The following is a 12005-nucleotide window of genomic DNA, read 5'->3' on the forward strand; positions in this document are numbered from 1 at the left end:
TCCACAGGTGACTGCTTACTGTCTCTCTTTGAGAAATCTCAGGGAACCTCCCCATGAAAAACATGAAAAACAACCACTACAATACCCTATGGAAATCAAAAATAAGTCTTGTGGAGTTTATTATGGTTTTTTTGCTAATGCATAGATATACTATTGAAGACAGAGGGACCAATTCTAAGCTCCAAGAATAAGATAGTCATTGAAGGATGGGGACTTCAAGAGAGCAGATCATAGTTGGAGGCCTTCCTGGTGTAATGGCAGAAATCTCCAACCCCAGTGCAAACTCCTCAATTTCCAGTTCAAATATAAAGTCATCATTCACATCTTCATGTCATTCTTGTGAGCAGTGCCAGATTTAGGACAAATGAGGCCCCGTGCTAGTTAAGTTATGAGGCCTCTTACTTGGACCCTGAAGAAGGCAGGCCCTGTAGGCCTACACTCCCTGTTTTGTGGCACACTCCTGTAGACCAGTGATTCTTAAAGTATGCTCTGCAGGGCCGTTGTTGCTTGGATTGTGCTTTTATTGCATGGCACGAGAGGGTTGGATGGGATGGCCCCTAGGGTTGCTCCTATTACTATTATTACTACTACTACTATTACTGCTGGGTGAGGCCATCTGTAGTTTTGGAGTTTGGTGCCATCTCTATTTCCCACCAAATTCCAAAGAAGCCCCCTGGATCCTGGACCAGTGCCTGGCTGCTGTGATGGACTGGATGGGGTTTAACAAACTGAAACTTAATCTAGACAAAACAGAAGTCATGTGGGTGATCATCCTGTGCTCAATGGGGTTACACTCTCCCTAAGGACAAAGGTCTGCAGTCTGGGGGTCCTCTTGGATTCAGTGCTTGATGCCCATGTGTCAGTGGTGGCCGGGAGGGACTGCTCAGTTAAAACTTGTACACCAGCTGCAGCCAAATCAGCCTCGAGAATCCTGATTTGGTCACAGTGGTCCTTGCCTTAGTTACATACATACAGACTGGATTACTGTAACACACTCTACATGGGGCTACCTGTGAAAACAGCCCAGAAACTGCAACTGGTGTTACTGTTTATCTACAAAATTACCTACAAAATCCTAAATGGTTCGGGTCCTGCCTACCTTTGTGACCACATTTTCCCCTATGAAAAAAGTGTGGGCCCTGAGAGCTGCCAGGGAGGCCCTTCTCTCACTCCTGTCACCATCACAAGCATGATTGGAGGGGATAAGAGTGAGGGCCTTCTCAGTGGTTGCACCTCAGCAGGAGTTCACCTTGCTTACAGCACTCACCAAGAAACCAAATGTGGTAATAAGCAGTTTATTGAAAAAACTCATATTAAAAGGGCCAAAGGCACCTTAAGCAAAATAAAGGGTAAAAATCCGAGAGCTAATAAAGAAAGCAATAGGTACATCCAGAAAACAATGATTAAAACATGAACATTAATCCAAGAAACATGGAGCACAACATGAGCATGAATCCAAACATAAATCGATAACACAAGAAGCAAAACTTGACCAGGAATCTTGGGTCTTAAACTAAAGCATGAACCAGGGATGAGACAGGAGTTCCTCACTCCAGTAGCAATGTGGCTTGATCTAAAATCCTAACAGTTCTCTCTGTAATTTAACGACTGCAAAACATGAACACATTCCTTTGACCTTGAGAGGTCAGCTTCTGCCTTTCTTTTTCATTGGCTTTTTGCACCTGAATCTCTGCCTCTCAGAAGCAGCCTGCTATCTCTGTCTACAATGCATCAAAAAATTGCCCATGCCAGCAAAATCCATCATAATTTTTTTTTTTGGCAGAAAGATGCCCCCCCCACACACACACACACACACACACAGCCAACAGAGCCCTGTGCATACCTAAGTGTAATGGTAAATCTGGCACTGCTTGTGAGGAAGCTTTTGTGTGTAAGAGTCATATTATAGGAAGTTTTTGAAGATTCTTTAAGGTTGATCTCACAGGGTTCCAAAATCCAGAAACAGTAATGATGGAAACAGCACAGTCTTCCAGTTGTTATTAAACTACAACTTTCATCACTCCTTGCCAACATAGCCAATCTTACTCAACTCCAAAGCTGTCCATGTGAAGCAGGTGAATACAGCACTGAATGAAACATGCAGAATAATCACAGGATGTCTCAAATCTCCACCAATATGTTGATAGACACTGTAAGCTAGCTGGCATTGCCCCCCGATGTGAGATGGGAAGTTGCTGCCAATTGCAAGAGAAATAAGTTTGAACACTGTGAAAGCCACCCACTGCATGGCTATCATCCTCCCAGTAGACTTAAATCAAGGAAAAGCTTCATGAGAACCACCACTCCTCTTAATGTTCCTCCAGCAACCGCAAGAATATCCCTATGGGCAGCAAAATCAGGCAATTCCAACTGGATGGCCCCCCACGAGGGTCTTCTTCCTGGAGCAAACAAAGAATGGACAACTTGGAAGTCCCTGAACAGACTCAGAAGCGGACTGAGCAGATCAAAAGACAACCTGGCTAAAGGGCACTACCTAGAAGAATCCTCCATCTTGTGCAACTGTGGAGCAGAGCAAACAACTCCACAAATGTATGCTTGCCCATAATGCCCTGCCTCATGCACAGAGGAGGAACTGTTTAAAGCTACAGACAATGAAGTCGCTGTTGCCCATTTTTGGTCTAAAATTATTTAGCCACTTGTGTTCCTTCTATTTTATCAGTTTTATACTTGATTCTTTATGCAATGCTTTTGATACGAAATAAATAAATCATAGCCAATGGTGAGGCATATCGGGAGTTGCAATTCAACACAATATTGGAAGAGTTTTATACTTTTTTATTCCAATAAAACTTCATATATATATATATATAGAGAGAGAGAGAGAGAGAGAGAGAGCATGTGACTGTGTGTGGATCAGGGACTGGTTCAGGAACAACCATTTGACACTGTGTGTAAGGTTATGGGCATGACCTTCCTTGAAGACAGTTGTCCCACAAGTCCCATATATACTCATGTATGAGTTGACCTCATGCATAAGAGCCGCCGCAAACTACAGGAAAGCGGGAGCGAGCTTGCGCTTGCGCTCACTCCGAAGCCCCGCCTTTTTTCCCCCGAGGCTGCTCTCTCTCTCTTGCTAGCGTGCCTGTTTTCCCTTGCTAGGCCAGCGATGTGAGCGTACTCTCGTTGTTGAATTCTGTCAACAGCGAGAGTACGCTCGTATCGCTGGCCTAGCAAGGGAAAACAGGCACGCTAGCAAGAGAGAGAGCAGCCTCGGGAAACAAAAGGTGGGGCTTCAGAGCGAGCGCAAGCTCACTCCCGCTTTCCTGTAGTTTGCGGCAGCTCTTAGAGAGAGGAGCACCCTCTTTTAATTCATATGGTAAGTGTACATACATTTTTAGACTGTCATTTTCTGCAGGACTTGAATAAAAATGAAAAGGGCAGAGCTAGACAGCTTCCTCTCCTTGTGTTCATCCTATCTGGGATATTTGCATAGAAGGGATATCAGACAAATATCATTTATGAGGTAGGTGCATTGAAATAAATGTGCAAAGCTACTAGAAGAGAAGGCAGAAGAGGAGGACATGGAACTATAGCCTCAGAGAGTCTTCCAAATATCTGTCTCCAGAGATGCAGTCAAAGATCAATGCAACGGAGAAAAATAGAAATCTTGACAATAAATGTGGCAGCTGCATTTGACTTCAACCAAATGTTGACCCATTTCCACAATTGTAAGAAAATATTGGAGGCTACAGAGTAAAATTCAATCTTTTTTATATCATTGCACCTACTGATGAGTGAAAGTGCCAGGGGTACTTTTCAATATCCACAGGGGAAGCCATGAGAAACAGTAAGTCCAGAAAATGACAGAAAAATTATTTAGGGTTCAACTACTCCAGTGGTTTTCAAACTGTGGGTCCCAGGGTGTTTTGGCCTACAACTCCCAGAAATCCCAGCCAGTTTACCAGTTGTTAGGATTTCTGTGGGCCCCAAAACCTCTGGGGCCCACAGGTTGAGAATCATTGCTCTTCTCTGGAGAATCAATGCAATTTGAGACAACTTTCATTGCAATTGCTCAATGCTACGGAATAATGGGAACTGTAGTTTTGCATAGCCTTTAGCCTTCTCTGCCGAACAGTGCTGATGCTGGTACTTCACCAAAGTACAACTCCTGTGATTCCATAACATTGCATCATGACAAAATGGTATCAGATTGCATTACTTCTACAGCATGGATGCACTCTTAGAAGATTTGCATCTTCTTGTGTTTCACATTCCTTGTGCTCACTTTTCATATTCTGGCTCTAATTTGGTACTTTACAGCACCCTTTCCTTGCTTGGTACCTTTTGGATGTTTTGGGCAATAACTCTCATCATCCTTGTCCTTCTCTGAGAGAGGCAAATGTAATGGTAGCCCAACATATCTGGTGGTTAAAAGGACAAAAAGAGTGCATATATTTTATATAAATATTGTTTTAGGCCAAAAACTGCAACTTTTTCCTTTTCCTTTTCTCTCTTTCCTGCCCACATCACATAAGGTAAAACACAATTAAGATAAAAATACAAGAAAACAAAACAAAGCAAACCCATCTGTTCTCCCTCTAATCGATCCCGTCTAGTAGGCAAAGCAACAACTTTAGCTGTGCTCTTTAAATTCTGATTATACAAATGTACAGCAAATGCCATCATGTTTACATGCTGATTCCTATCACCCGTCCTTAGCAATTCTAAAGATCATTTGGAAATTAAATTCTGAAAACACAAAGAGAGAATGAACAAACATGTGGGTTAGTACAATAGAATTCAGATTTCCCTGTTTAGTAAACCTGCTTAGCAATGCATTAATATTCCCACAGAAATGCATGCCTAGGGCACATCAGCTTAGAGCATTGGGAGTGGGGGAAATTACTGAAAAATAAAGATATTGAATATTTAAATAAGTTTAATTGACCTAAGTGTTTGAAGTGGTAACTGTAATAATATCCATTCACACACACACACTCACGTGTGATATATTGAACCTACAAGCTGTTGCTCAAGGTACCTGCATCAAATACACTATGGACCCTTCCAGATAGCAGGAAAATGTAGGTGAAAATGGGTTGAATTAACCCATTTTTGCCCTCATTGGAGTCCCCACAGCCCACACCAAACCCTGAATTTTCCCTCCTGGGTAGTCAGATGTAGTGCCGATTGTTTGCCACTTGCAAATCCCAAATTTAGACCCTAAAATTTACCAGAAAGCAGCTGGCAGGTACGGAGCCTGCTTGTAAAGTTCTCCTGGCAAGCTAAAATGGCACCCTAACTGGCACCCTACCTACAGGCCCCATACCCCATTAGATGTTTCAGGAAGATCAGTGTCTAATGGAGTATCAAATTAATTTGGGACAAATTGGGTTTACCTGGTTTGTCCCAAATTAATTCTCTTTTACCAGAGAATTTGGCTGGTAAATGCCCAACAGGGCTTACATTTTGGGCCCTGTCTGGAAGGGTTCTTAGGCAGAAATAAGATTTAGGATGTCAATGAAAGCTGGAAAATGTGAATAAAAATTGCTATTTTCATCAAATACACTATGGACCCTTCCAGATAGCAGGAAAATGTAGGTGAAAATGGGTTGAATTAACCCATTTTTGCCCTCATTGGAGTCCCCACAGCCCACACCAAACCCTGAATTTTCCCTCCTGGGTAGTCAGATGTAGTGCCGATTGTTTGCCACTTGCAAATCCCAAATTTAGACCCTAAAATTTACCAGAAAGCAGCTGGCAGGTACGGAGCCTGCTTGTAAAGTTCTCCTGGCAAGCTAAAATGGCACCCTAACTGGCACCCTACCTACAGGCCCCATACCCCATTAGATGTTTCAGGAAGATCAGTGTCTAATGGAGTATCAAATTAATTTGGGACAAATTGGGTTTACCTGGTTTGTCCCAAATTAATTCTCTTTTACCAGAGAATTTGGCTGGTAAATGCCCAACAGGGCTTACATTTTGGGCCCTGTCTGGAAGGGTTCTTAGGCAGAAATAAGATTTAGGATGTCAATGAAAGCTGGAAAATGTGAATAAAAATTGCTATTTTCATTAATAAGTTTCATTAATAAGTTTAATTGACCTAAGTGTTTGAAGTGGTAACTGTAATAATATCCATTCACACACACACACTCACGTGTGATATATTGAACCTACAAGCTGTTGCTCAAGGTACCTGCATCAAATACACTATGGACCCTTCCAGATAGCAGGAAAATGTAGGTGAAAATGGGTTGAATTAACCCATTTTTGCCCTCATTGGAGTCCCCACAGCCCACACCAAACCCTGAATTTTCCCTCCTGGGTAGTCAGATGTAGTGCCGATTGTTTGCCACTTGCAAATCCCAAATTTAGACCCTAAAATTTACCAGAAAGCAGCTGGCAGGTACGGAGCCTGCTTGTAAAGTTCTCCTGGCAAGCTAAAATGGCACCCTAACTGGCACCCTACCTACAGGCCCCATACCCCATTAGATGTTTCAGGAAGATCAGTGTCTAATGGAGTATCAAATTAATTTGGGACAAATTGGGTTTACCTGGTTTGTCCCAAATTAATTCTCTTTTACCAGAGAATTTGGCTGGTAAATGCCCAACAGGGCTTACATTTTGGGCCCTGTCTGGAAGGGTTCTTAGGCAGAAATAAGATTTAGGATGTCAATGAAAGCTGGAAAATGTGAATAAAAATTGCTATTTTCATTAATTGAAAGAACACCTCTCTAGGAATCTCTAAGTCCTACAGAGTACGGTCATCTTCCATCATAAGTTTATTCTAGAATTGTGCTGGAGCACCAATGACTTCATCACATGCAAGATCACCCCCCCCCCCCAATTCCACACACTTCTAAAACAGTTAATAGATAAAATAGCACATATCCCTTCATATGACACAAGCAGATTTCTGCCCGTCATCCATGCTACTTTGTCTGCGAAGTGTTTCAGAAGTGTGGGGAAATTAGAGATGTGGGGAAAATTGAGCCAGGGAGAAATCATCTTCTGAGCTCCCAATGTGCATGGAAATGGGAGAAAGCAACGATTAACATGTGGGATGGGATCTTTAAGAACGATCCTTTATGCCTCCTTGAGAGCAAGAGACTTGAGAGAAATAGTTGGGCCAATTCCAAAGCAAAACTGGCTGCAACAGTTTACATGCAACAGTTTACATGTTCCCCATCTCTCATGTTCAGGGACACTCACCATCTCCTCCCATTCTCCTCATCATGGCAGTTTCTGGGCATGTCATAGGTCTTGCTGGTTGCTCACTGCCTGGAGTGACATCAGCCAGGGCCCTAGATTGATCAGGGAATTGAAGAAAGTAAAAAGTTGTATCATGCAGTTCTTGTGGGTTTTTTCGGGCTATATGGCCATGTTCTAGAGGCATTTCTCCTGACGTTTCGCCTGCATCTATGGCAGGCATCCTCAGAGGGTGAGGTCTGGAGCTGGGAAAAAGGGGGTTTTATATATCTGTGGAAAGACCAGGGTGAGACAAAAGGCTACTGTAAGATGGGCTAGGTGTGAATCTTTTCAATTGACCACCTTGATTAGCATACAATGGGCTGACTGTGCCTGGAGCAAACTCTTAATGAAAGGTGATTAGATGTCCCTGCCTGTTTTTCTCTCTGTTGTTTTAATTTTAGAATTTTTTAAAACTGGTAGCCAAATTTTGTTCATTTTCATGGTTTCTTCCTTTCTGTTGAAATTGTCCACATGTTTGTGGATTTCAATGGCTTCTCTGTGTAGCCTGACATGGTGGTTGTGAGAGTGGTCCAGCATTTTTGTGTTCTCAAATAGAATGCTGTGTCCAGGTTGGTTCATCAGGTGCTCTGCTATGGCTGATTTCTCTGGTTGGAGTAGTCTGCAGTGCCTTTCATGTTCCTTGATGCGTGTCTGGGCGCTGCGTTTGGTGGTCCCTATGTAGACTTGTCCACAGCTGCATGGTACACGGTAGACTCCTGCAGAGGTGAGAGGATCCCTCTTGTCCTTTGCTGAACGTAGCATTTGTTGAATTTTCTTGGTGGGTTTGTAGATTGTTTGTATGTTGTGTTTCCTCATCAGCTTCCCTATGCGGTCAGTGGTTCCCTTGATGTATGGCAGGGACACTTTTCCTCTGGGTGGATCTTCATCTTTATTCTTGTGGCTTGTTCTTGGTCTTGCAGCTCTTCTGATGTCTGAGGTGGAGTATCCATTGGCCTGTAGAGCCCAGTTGAGGTGGTTCAGTTCATCTTGGAGGAGGTGGGGTTCACAGATTCTTTTTGCACGGTCTGCCAAGGCTTTGATGGTGCTTCTTTTTTGACTTGGGTGATGGTTGGAATTTTTATGTAGATATCTATCTGTGTGTGTGGGTTTTCTGTAGACGGTGTGACCTAATTGTTGATCTGGTTTGCGGATGACTAGGACATCTAGAAAAGGCAGTCTTCCTTCCTTTTCTATTTCCATAGTGAACTGGATGTTAGGGTGGATGCTGTTAAGATGTTCCAGGAACCTGTTGAGTTCTTCTTCTCCATGGCTCCAAATGGTGAAAGTGTCATCCACATATCTGAACCATATAGTGGGCTTTTTGGTTGCTGTTTCAAGAGCTTGTTTTTCAAATTGTTCCATGTAGAAGTTAGCTATGACTGGGCTGAGAGGGCTCCCCATAGCTACTCCATCTTTCTGTTCGTAGAATTCATTGTCCCACTGAAAATAGCTGGTGGTGAGGCAATGGTGAAACAGTGCCGTGATGTCTTCTGGGAACCTCTGGTTGATGAGTGCCATGGTGTCTGCAACTGGGACCATGGTAAATAGAGACACCACATCGAAGCTGATCAGTTTATCATTTGTATTTAGCTTGAGATTGCTGATTTTTTCAATGAAGTGGGCTGAGTCCTTGATGTAGTGTGTTGTGAGCCCAATGTGGCTTTGTAACTGTGCAGCAAGAAATTTGGCTAAGTCATATGTGGGGGACCCAATGGCACTCACGATTGGTCTGAGTGGGGTGGAGTCCTTATGGATTTTGGGGAGTCCATAAAGCCTGGGTGGAAGGGCTTCCGATTTACATAGCTGCTGTCGTATGTCGAAGTTGATGGAGGAGTTTTTAATTAGAGTGTTGGTTTTTCTGGTTATTTTGGAAGTTGGGTCTTGCTTAAGCTTTCTGTATATGGTAGGGTCCAGGAGTTTTCTGATCTTCTCCTTGTATTGCTCTGTATGCATGATGACTGTGGCATTCCCCTTGTCTGCTGGCAGAATGAGGATATCAGGATCTGAATTTAGGTCTCGAATGGCTTCTCTTTCCTTCCTAGTAATGTTACTGGAGGGGAGTTTTGCCTTTTTCAGGATCCTTGCTGCTTCCGCTCGTACTTCTTCTGCTTCTTCCTCTGGTAGGCGGTAAATTGCTGATTCGACATTGGCAATGATGTTTTCTACTGGGATCCTGGTGGAGGTTACAGCAAAGTTTCCTCCTTTCGCTAGTATGGATACTTGGTCTTCAGAGAGTTGTCTGTCTGTCAGGTTGATGATGGTCCGTGATGTATCCAGTTCTGGTTTCGGCTGTTGCTTTTGTCGTTTGTGGAATTTTTGTTTTTGTCTGTTGGTGTGGACAACCATATTCTTCTCCATTTTCCTGTAAGTGAGATTGTCTATTTTATCCCAGTCCTGGGAATTCATCTTCTGGCTGATATTGATATGCAGATGCAGCAGTTCCTTGTCTGTGTTTGCGAGTTCTTTGCGGATGGTGTGGATTCTCTCTCTTAAGAGGTTGCGTTCCAGGCGGTCATAGATCCGGTGAGCCTGTGGTGTTTTGAAAGTCCTTTTGGCTGCCAGAAATTGTGTATCATGGTTAATTAAGTTTAATAGAGCAGATCTATTTTACATTATCTGTAAATTCTACAGGGATATTCTTGCTATATTTTGGCACAGTGCTTATTTTAGTGTTATTCTTTAGCTTTACTCTATTTTTTGCTAACATGTTTTCTGTGCCTGCTCCTTGTCTTGTGTTTGTAAACAAAATGGAGCTTCTCCATCTTCTGCAACCAATTACAGCATATTCCCTTAACTGTGAGACCAGTACCCATGGTTTCACTTACCCTTGTCCGACAAAATATGTCTTCTTCAGAAACTTGCTAGATGTTAAGGCTATTCTATAATATGCATCTGTCAGAAGTTACCACTCTAGAAATTTCCTAGGTCTTCCAACGCAGACATCATTCCTTTCAAGAGGGTTCACTACTATCCATGGGTTCCTGTTTCTATAGTAAATTCAGGAACATATCTCTCATGGCTACAGAAGTCTATTTGATTTCTGTGTTGGCCATCAGGTGATGTCCATGTGTCCATTCTCCTCTTTACTTTTCATTTCTTTAGTTTGAAAAACACTTTTAAAATATAGAACTAGTCAAATTTGTCAAAACCTCCTTCAAATGGTTTAGGAGCAACAACTAAATATTTCTGGTTTCACTAAAAAGGGGAACAATATCACTATTTATTAGGCTACTCTGATTTGAAAAAAATGCCCTTGTTCCCCTAAAATGTAAGGTTACAGGTAATAACATTCTTTTATATAAAATGTTCTCTGCAAGCTCTGGTTCAAATAAGGTTCAACTGTCTGTTCAGTTAGTAAAATGTGGAGGAGGTTCATTTTCTTTTTGTTTTCAGCCTCAAGCAGCAAAAGACCTCCAGTATTTCAAATTAGAGAAGAATGTGGCATTCCCAAATAACAGCACACTCCATTCCTTTTAAAAAGAAGGCAGTGGCTATTGGCAGCATCGATGTCCCTTTTCAAGGTTTTACTGTCAATTGTAAAGGAGCTATCCAAGGAGAAAACTCATTGTGGGGATTTCATTTAGCAACTTGGATTAAATGTAAAGTATGGACTAAAATCCAGAGATGATTCATCACATCACTAACATCGAAGCACTAATGAATACAGATACCAATGGAATCAGAGAGGACTGTGTCTACAGAAAAATTAGAATGTTGTTGTTCTTGTTGCTGTTGTTGTTATTGCTTTATATCTTCAAGTATTTTCCAATTTTGGGGGTTTTGTTGGCTAGGATTTTGACAAAAGGGTTTGTATTTTGCCTTCAGTGGATTTCCTCCTCCCACCAAAATGACACACATACAATTGCTGCTAGATGCAATGCAGGAGTGGAGAAGAGCAGGTTGCAACATTAAATGATAACAACTTAGACCATCCCCAGAATATTTTAGCCCATTACAAATGGCTGCATTTCATCTTACTCTTGCACCTACATCATTTCCATGATGATTATTTTGCAATCAGTTTCAACATCCATTTACTTTACAGAACTCGTTGCCGTTATTCAGCAGCTATGTTTAAAGTACACATCATTCTGAGTTATGTTGAGACAAGACTTTGACGTCAGAGTGGCCACAATGAGAATTGATGGCAAACACTTTGTGGACTGTCGGTTTTCCTGGGGGCAGTTTAGTGACCCTTTAATCAAACAGCTCAGAGCAAAATTAAAGAATAGAAATAGGTCCCCAAACAATCAGACATCTTGTGTCAAGGCAATATTTTCTAGGATGCCAAGAGAGCCATCTTTTCCTTGATGTCATTCTGCAAATCTGTCTTTTTTTACTACAATTTCCAGAAGGATATCCTTGTTACTTTGGTGCAATAAAAATAGCAAACAATATTGAGTAACTTTTAAGAATAATCAAAACAAGGTGGCATATATATTTTGTGGAACACAATTCATTTTTTCAGACTTGTGATGTGTTGCCCTTTAGGTTACCAATATACACAAACATAGATGGGTGAATATAAACAGTGAGACAACAAATCAAAAGGAAATGAAATGCAGAAAGTATTATAGTGATCATTATTATATTAATAATGTCTATTCACAAACTGTTTTTCATTCATAGCAAATATACTTTTGAACAGATTAACATGTGTTTACTGGATATTTCGCCACATATAGAGGCTTAACCTTAGTTATATCTGCATATATGTTTTAGGCCATTGTAGAAGATCCCTATCCAAAATGCTTAGGACCCCACTGCTTGGAATTTTGGATTATGTTATGCCC

The 12005-nt window shown here is 41.8% G+C and overlaps 1 long non-coding RNA gene across 1 annotated transcript in view; it reads right to left on the reverse strand.

Moving 5' to 3' along the window:
* LOC132766432 (uncharacterized) overlaps positions 1-12005 on the reverse strand; it is a 66071-nt gene that overhangs the window by 26477 nt on the left and 27589 nt on the right. The window contains exon 2 of the long non-coding RNA XR_009630474.2: positions 7174-7265. This is a non-coding gene — a long non-coding RNA (uncharacterized lncRNA). The remainder of the gene's footprint in view (positions 1-7173; positions 7266-12005) is intronic.

This window comes from Anolis sagrei, chromosome 2 (genome assembly GCF_037176765.1).
Source record: "Anolis sagrei isolate rAnoSag1 chromosome 2, rAnoSag1.mat, whole genome shotgun sequence".
NCBI classification, from domain to species: domain Eukaryota; kingdom Metazoa; phylum Chordata; class Lepidosauria; order Squamata; family Dactyloidae; genus Anolis; species Anolis sagrei.